Source organism: Heterodontus francisci, chromosome 11 (genome assembly GCF_036365525.1).
Source record: "Heterodontus francisci isolate sHetFra1 chromosome 11, sHetFra1.hap1, whole genome shotgun sequence".
Lineage (NCBI taxonomy): Eukaryota > Metazoa > Chordata > Chondrichthyes > Heterodontiformes > Heterodontidae > Heterodontus > Heterodontus francisci.
Genome location: NC_090381.1, coordinates 87,578,457 through 87,587,125, shown reverse-complemented (window position 1 = coordinate 87,587,125; position 8,669 = coordinate 87,578,457). Strand labels below are relative to the sequence as shown.

General features: G+C 44.6%; 1 protein-coding gene across 9 annotated transcripts in view; it reads left to right on the top strand.

Annotated features, from left to right (window-relative positions):
- Positions 1-3,633: 3,633 nt before the first annotated feature.
- The window catches only part of mul2 (mitochondrial E3 ubiquitin protein ligase 2), a 28,374-nt gene continuing 23,338 nt past the window's right edge, over positions 3,634-8,669 (top strand). For 6 of the 9 annotated variants that reach the window (XM_068042415.1, XM_068042413.1, XM_068042414.1 and 3 more), the window contains exons 1-2: positions 3,714-3,845; positions 5,862-5,947. The gene's annotated coding sequence lies outside the window, so the exon portion shown is untranslated. The other 3 variants (XM_068042410.1, XM_068042409.1, XM_068042411.1) reach the window with 3 other exon arrangements.

Sequence of the window (8,669 nt, the reverse complement as noted above, 5' to 3'; positions counted from 1 at the left end):
TTATCGGCCTTCAATCCCATCAATTTCCCCAACACCATTTCACTACTAATACTGATTTCCTCAGTTCCACCCTCTTACTAAACTCTGTATTCCCCAACATTTCTGGTATGATATTTGTGTCCTCCAAAAGCTTGGTCAAAGAGGTAGGGTTTAAGGAGCATCTGAAAGGAGGAAAGTCAGGCAGAGAGGTTTAGGGAGTGAATTCCAGAGCTTAGGGTCCAGGCAGCTGAGGCATGGCCACCAATGTTGGAGCGATTAAAATTAGGGATATTCAAGAGACCAGAATTAAAGGGGCGTAGATATCTCTTAAGGGTTTTAGGGCTGGAGAAGATTAGAGATAGGGAGGGGCCAGGCCATGGAAGGATTTAAAACAAGGATGAGAATTTTTAAATTAAGGCATTGCTTAACCGGGAGCATTGAGTGTAGGTCAGTGAGTACAGTGGTAATGGATGAACAGGATTTGGTGCGAGTTAGGACATGAGCAGCAGCCTATTGGATGACCTAAAGTTTACAGAGGGCAGAATGTGGGAGGCCAGCCAGGAGTGTGTTTGAATAGTTAAGTCTGAAGATAACAAAAGCATGAATGAGGGTTTCAGCAGTAGAAACGCTAAGGCGGGGCAGAGTTAGGCAATGTTACAGAGGTGGAAATAGGTGATCTTAGTGATGGTGCAAATATGTGGTTGGAAGCTCATTTCAGGGTAAAATGTGACACCGAGATTGCGAACACTCCAGTTCAGCCTCAGATAGCTGGCAGGGAAAGGGATGGAGTCAATGGCAAGGGAGCAGAGTTTGTGATGGGGACCGAAGACAATGGTTGCACTCCTCGATATTTAATTGAAGGAAATTTCTGCTCATCCAGTACCGGATGTTGGCAAGCAGCCTGACAATTTAGCAACAGTGGAGGGTTCAGGAGGGGGTTGGAAGAGGTGGGAGTCAGGTAGAGCTGGGTGTTGTCAGCATTATACAGGTAGAAATTCACGCTGTCTTTTTGGCCAGAACTAATAGAGAACTTAAGCAAAAACATATTTACAAGCTTCAATAATGTTATTCCCGCTATTCACACATGCTACCTAACCAGCAGGTTGTGTTTTTATGATAAGTCTTGGGGCCCCAGTGCGGAGCCACAAGCGCAGTGCGGCAAAGGGCAGCGGGAGAAGCATTGTGGGATGAAAACAGAAAGTGCCGGAAATACTCAGCAGGTCTGGTAGCATCTGTAGAGAGAGAAGCAGAGTTAATGTTTCAGGTCAGTGACCTTTCATCAGAACTGGCAAAGGTCAGAAATATAATAGGTTTTAAGCAAATAAAACTGGGTTGGGGGAAAGAGAACAAAAGGGAAGGTATGTGATAGGACAGAGGGTCAGAGAGATTGATTGACAAGGAGGTCATGGGGCAAAGGCAAAGAGAGTGTGCTAATGGCGTGCTGAAAGACAAAGCATTAGTGCAGAGAGAATGGTAATGATAGAATAATGAACAGCCCTAGCCAAAAGCACAAACATTTTTTTTTATTCATTCATGGGATATGAGCATTGCTGGCTAGGCCAGCATTTATTGCCCATCGCTAATTACCCTTGAGAAGGTGGTGGTGAGCTGCCTTCTTAAACCGCTGCAGTCCATTTGGGGTAGGTATACCCACAAAGCAGCGAAGGAACGGCGATATAGTTCCAAGTCAGGATGGTGCGTGACTTGGAGGGGAAACTTGCAGGTGGTGGTGTTTCCATGTATTTGCTGCCCTTATCCTTCTAGTTGGTAGAGGTCGCGGATTTGGAAGGTGCTGTCTAAGGAGCCATGGTGCATTGCTGCAGGGCATCTTGTAGATGATACACACTGCTGCTACTGTGCGTTGGTGGTGGAGGGAGTGAATGTTTGTAGATGGGGTGCTAATCAAGCGGGCTGCTTTGTCCTGGATGGTGTCGAGCTTCCTGAGTGTTGTTGGAGCTGCACCCATCCAGGCAAGTGGAGAGTATTCCATCACACTCCTGACTTGTGCCTTGTAGATGGTGGACAGGCTTTGAGGAGCATCTGCGGCAGGCAGATTGGTGGGGACGAGCTCAAGTATGTTTTTCCCTCGTGTTGGTTCCCCCACCACCTGCCGCAGACCCAGTCTAGCAGATATGTCCTTTAGGACTCGACCGGCTCGGTCAGTAGTGGTGCTACCGAGCCACTCTTAGTGATGGACATTGAAGTCCCCCACCCAGAGAACATTCTGTGCCCTTGCCACCCTCAGTGCTTCCTCCAAGTGATGTTCAACATGGAGGAGTACTGACTCATCAGCTGAGGGAGGGCGGTAGGTGGTAATCAGTTGGAGGTTACCTTTCCCATGTTTGACCTGATGCCATGAGACTTCATGGGGTCCGGAGTCGATGTTGAGGACTCCCAGGGCAACTCCCTCCTGACTGTATACCACTGTGCCAGCACCTCTGCTGGGTCTGTCCTGCTGGTGGGACAGGACATACCCGGGGATGGTGATGGCAGTGTCTGGGACATTGTCTGTTAGGTATGATTCCGTGAGTATGACTATGTCAGGCTGTTGCTTGACTAGTCTGTGGGACAGCTCTCCCAACTTTGGCACAAGCCCCCAGATGTTAGTAAGGTGGACTTTGCAGGGTTGACAGGGCTGGGTTTGCCGTTGTCGTTTCCGGTGCCTAGGTCGATGCCGGGTGGTCCGTCCGGTTTCATTCCTTTTTATTGACTTCATAGCAGTTAGGTACAACTGAGTGGCTTGCTAGGCCATTTCAGAGGGCATGTAAGAGTTAACCACATTGCTGTGGATCTGGAGTCACATGTAGGCCAGACCAGGTAAGGACAGCAGATTTCCTTCCTGAAGGACATTAGTGAACCAGATGGGTTTTTACAACAATCGACAATGGTTTCATGGCCATCATTAGACTAGCTTTTAATTCCAGATTTATTAATTAAATTCAAATTCCACCTTCTGCTGTGGTGGGATTCGAACCCATGTCCCCACAGAAATACCCTGGGTCTCTGGGTTACTAGTCCAGTGATAATACCACTACACCACCGCCTACCCCGTACATGGTAAAAAAAATGAAACAAAATACAATAACATAAAAATAAAAATGGGTCAGTCATGCTCTGAAATAATTGAACTCACTGTTCAGTCCGGTAGGTTGTAGGGTGCCTGATCGGAAAATGAGGTGTTGTTCCTGGAGCTTGCGTTGATATTCATTGGAACACTGCAGCAGCCCCAGGACAGAGATGGGGGCATGAGAGTGGAGGTGGGCAGCCGGGGTGTGGGTGGGGGGGGGGGGGGGGGGGTGGTGGGTGTTGAATTGGCCAGCAACCGGAAGCTCCGGGTCACGCTTGTGGACTGAGCGCACGTGTTTCGCAAAGCAGTCACCCAATCTGCATTTGGTCTCCCCATTGTAGAGGAGGCCACATTGTGCAGAGTGTTTCCAGCACTTTTTTTTAATTTCAGATTTCCAGCATCCGCAGCATTTTGCAAATCCCAGAGTTCCGCGGCGCGGGGGCCTCGCGGTGCAGGCTGGGTGTAGTCAGAGCCGCATGCGCAATGCTACAGAGGGCAGCGGGAGGTCAACGCTGGAGGACTACAAATCCCAGAGTTCCGCGGCGCGGGGGCCTCGCGGTGCAGGCTGGGTGTAGTCAGAGCCGCATGCGCAATGCTACAGAGGGCAGCGGGAGGTCAACGCTGGAGGACTACAAATCCCAGAGTTCCGCGGCGCGGTTTGGTAACGAACAAGTTTGAACTGTACTGCCCAGTAATCGGCCTTGCTGCTGGGCTTCGGCGTTTTCTCACCCTCATTGCTGTCCGCTGGGCGTAGAGGAGTGGGGTTTAGTCTTTTTCGGAAACAGATGGGCGGTTTGAGGTGTGTGAGTGGCTGGGGCGCAGTACTCCAGCCCGGTCACTGGGAGAGCTGGTGTGAGCTGCATGGAGCGGGGGGATTAGGGACATTTCTCCAAAGAGGGCCGTTAGGAATTCTTGTTGAAGAGCCCGGACTCATTGCGTAGGACAATACTGAGGATGCAAAAGCTCAGAAGGATAAATCGGTAACACCCAAATTTGGAAATCTACAGAGTGGAAGGAAGGGAGGCCCTGGAAGAGAATGAGTTAGAGTAGGCGAGGCTGTGCTAACTGGAAGTAAAATCGTAGAATGATTGCCTGTGTAATAAAAGGGACATTAGCAGCATGGATGCGTAGTTGGTTGAGTGACAGGAAGCAGAGTAATTGTACGTGATTGTTTTCTGGTCTGGGGGACAGTATATAGTGGGCTTCCCCAGTGGTTGGTGTTAGGAACCTCACCTTTCTTGATCTGTATCTATTTCTTGATCTCCATTTCAAAGTTTGCTGATGACAGAAAGCTTGGAAATATTGTGAACTTGTGAGGGACATAGTGATAAACTTCAAGTGGACATGGACAGCTTGGTGGCATGGGTGGAAAGATGACAGATGCAATTTAATGCAGTGAAGTGCTTCATTTTGGTTGGATGACTGAGGAGAGACAATTATAAAATAAAGGATACAATTCTAAAAAGAGTGGGGTGGGGGGGGGGAAGCATGCACAAATTGTTGAACGTGGCAGGCCAGGTTGGAAAAGGCGGTTAATAAAGCATTTTGGGATCCTGGGCTTTATAAATGGGGACATAGAGTACAAAAACAAGGAAGTTATGATAAACCTGTATAAAACACTGGTTTGACTTCAACAGGAGTATTGTATCCAGTTCTGGGCACTGCATTTCAAGAGGGATGTGAAGACATTATAGAGAGGGTACAGAAAAGATTCACAAGAATGGTTCCAGGGATGAGGAAATTCAGTCACGTGGATAGATTGGAGAAGCAGGGGCTATTCTCCTTGGAGAAGCGAAGATTAAGAGGAGATTTGATAGTGGTGTTCAAAATTATGAGGGGTCTGGTCTTGACAGTACATAGGGAGAAACTCTATCCCATTGGTGGAAAGATCCAGAACCAGAGGATGCTGATTTAATATGATTGGCAAAAGAACCAACAATTACATGAGGAAAACTTTTTTTTTTACACAGCAAGTGGTTAGGATCTAGAATGCACTGCATGAGCGTGTGGTGGAGGCAAATTCAATCAAGGCCTTCAAAAGCGAATTGAATAATTATCTGAAGAGAAAAAAATTTCAGGTATGAAAAATGGGAGAATGGGACTAGGTGAGTTCTTGCAGAGAGCCAGCACAGACAGCAGGATGGGCCAAATGGCCACCTCCTGTGCAGTAACCATTCTGTTCTATGATACAGCGCAGAGAAAAACCATTAAGCCCATCCTGCTGTGCGGGTTCTTGGGTAGAGTTGTCCAACTCGTCCCATTACCCTGTTCTTTCTCCATAGCCCTGTTAATATTTTGTCTTCAAATGTTTAGCCGATTCTTTCTTGAATGTTATTGCTGAATGTGCTGCCTCCACCCTTTCAGGGACTGCGTTGCAGGTCACAACAACTCACTGTAAAAGAAAAAGTTCATCAAGTTTTCTGGTTCTTTTGCCAATCACCTTCAAACTGTGTCCTCAGTTTATCAACCCTATTCAAGGCTGAGATAGATTTTTGAACTATAGGGGAACCAAGGGTTATGGGGATCAGGCAGAAAAGTGAAGTTGCAGCCAAGATCAGATCAGCTGTGAATTTAATTGAATGGTGGAGCAGGGTAGAGGGCCGAATGGCCTACTCCTGTTCCTATTATGTTCTTCCACTGGAACCAGTTTCTCCTCATTTACTTCATCAACACTATTCATGATTTTGAACACCTCTGTCAAATCTCCTTTTAACCTTCTCTAGTTTTTGGAGAACAACCCCAGCTTCTTCAGTGTCTACACATAACTGAATGTTGTCATTTGCCAAATTTTGTAATTTTTGATGTGTTTTGACAGATAATGCAGTGTGAGAACCAACTAAAGAGGAATCATTAGTCATTCACAATCTGGCTTCTGCACTGCATACTGGGGTTTTCTGACAGGTAAGATCTGTGCTCTAAAAGAGATTATACTATCGTACTGTTTTGAAAGTCCAAAATATTCAGTCAGACTTTACTGTCAAAATAAGGAGGTTAATGGCACTAGTTGTTTGAGTAAATGGTATAACAACTTCAGGCAAGGAGAAGATGCGTGACTAAACGTGTATATCCAAAAGATGCTGTCTGAATTGCACCCACTCTGTTATTAGCTTTTGAAAACAGCACCTTCCTATTGGCCTCCCCAGTTTTATGAGCAACATGCTGTATTTGCTTATTAATTGTGGCAAGTTTAATTGGCAATGTTAAGCCTTGTGATTACAAGTGTAAATACCCTTTTAATGACATGCTAAGTGTTAATAGCTGCCAGTTAACCCCTCTGCCACCAAAAAATAACTATTACATGTGTGACATCTTATTCCTATAGGTTTTCAATTTTTCGGGGAGATTTTTTAAAATGCCACATTTTAACAATCCTTTTCCTTTTTTCAGTCTGTTTCTCTCCCTCACTATTTGACTTTCCATACCTGATATGACATTGAATTCACTCCCTTTAATTCACCCTCCTTGTGTTTTTCTCAATCTTTAAATCTCACTGTTTGCTGAAATCATGTTCACTCGTGTCCAAGGTGCCCTGTTTTCCTTGCTGTTCCATTATCTGCTTGCACTTTCAGTAACTTTGTGGGCGTAATGTTTTTGAGCTAAAGGTTGCAGGGACAAATCTAACTAATAGTAGACGTTAAATGTCCTGCTGCAACAAATTCTGGCCCAGTATTCTGAGTTGGACTTCCACTTCCTGTTGCATGCTGTTAAATGGGTTGATGCACCTCACATGTATTGAAATTTCCTTATGCCATGATAGCATTTATGGATTGAAGGCTGGCTCTATTCAACTTGTTTAGTCCATTGACTGCGAAGGAATTTCCCAGGAGGAAGAGCAATAGCAAAGTATGTGATAGAGCAGGTTGAGGGACAGGTTATACTGTATTCAGTGTTGTGGAATTGCTAATATACTTTTAAAATGTGTTTTGAAATCCTTCATTATGTTTATTTTTAACTAGCCAAGGAAAACACTTATTAGAAAAACCTGTAAGACTTGTATTGCATTGTTTGTAAGTGATGACTGTGATTACATTTTCCTGGAATGGGAATACCCCACTGATGCAGTGATGATGCTCTTGTGGTATGGGATAATTACATAGAATATACAGCAGAGACATTTGCTCTGTGCAGATGTTTATACGCCACACATGTCTCCTCCTATTCCATCTACCTCATCTCAGCCTTTCAGCATATTTTTCAGTTCCCTATTCTCTCATTTACCTGTCTAGTTTCCTTTTGAAAGCATTAAAACTATTTACCTGAACCACTTTCTGTAGAAGCAAGTTCTGCATTCTACCACTCTGAGTAATTAAATTTCTACTTATTTCCCTATTGGATTTATTATTAACTATCTTGTGTTTATGGCCCCTAACTTTGGAATCAACCACAGTTGGAAACACTCTCTACACATCTACCCCGTCCAATCCATTTTAAAGACCTCTATCGGGTCACCTCTAAGTTTTTTTTTCTAAAGAAAAAAATCCCCAACCTGTTGAGTCTTTCCTGATAGTTGTAGTCTGTCAGTTCTGGTGCCATCCTTGCAAATATTTTTGCACTTTCTCCAGTGTTTTTTTTTACAATATGATGACAAAATGTGGTCTGACCAGGGTCATAGAATCATTATGGCACAGAAGGAGGCCATGCTGGCTCTGTCCCATTCGCTCACTCTATCACCGTAGACCTGCAAGTTTATTTTCAAGTGTCCATCCAATTTCCTTTTTAAATCATTCATCATCTCTGCTTCCACCACCCCGTAGGCAGCGAGTTCTAGGTCATTACCACTCACTGCGTTTCTTTAAAAAAAGTCATTTCTGACATCCCTCCCGTATCGCTTGTCCACAACCTTAAATCTGTGTCCCCTAGTCCTTGTAGCATCAGCATTATCTAAACCCTATCATAATTTGCACACTTCTATCAAATCTCTCCTCAAACTTCTTTGCTCCAAGGGGAACAACCCCAGCTTACCCTGTACAAGTTTAACATAACTTCACTACTTTTGAATTCTTTGCTCCTAGAAATAAATCCCAGTGCTTTAGTAACATTTTTAATTTGTTTACTTGTATCTCTCATCCCTTTACTCTTCTACCCCATTCAGTTTATGTATTTTCTAAACTGTAGGTGATGTTTCTATTTTCCTTACCAAGCTCACATCTATTTGTCACTTAACTGTGTAGTCTGCAAGTGTATTATATTACATTCTTGCTCAGTGTAAGCTATACCCCTTGGTTTGGTATCAGCTGCAAATTTTGATATTCTGAGTCCGAAATGATGATCTGGGAGTATTGAGTGTTAGGTGTCAATGCGGGTGCGTACCTGTTCCTCCCTTGCCCCTGAAGGAGAAAAATGGTTTGAAGTATCAACTTTTGAAAGGTGCATGTGAGGTCTGTCCCAATGGTCTTATGATTAAATGGATTGTCCATTAAAATACTGTGCCATTCAGATCAGAGCTTTTGTCCCCAGTTGCTGATTAGTTAGTTGATCTCACCAGGGTAGTAGGTAGGGTTCTGTGATTGTTCTCTTTCACAATCAGCCAGGGTTCTTGCTTCTGACCTACTTAACAGATATTCCTAAGCAATGGCCTATGTGTGTAGATGATCCACAAGATCCAGTTTAGCTGTAATAATCC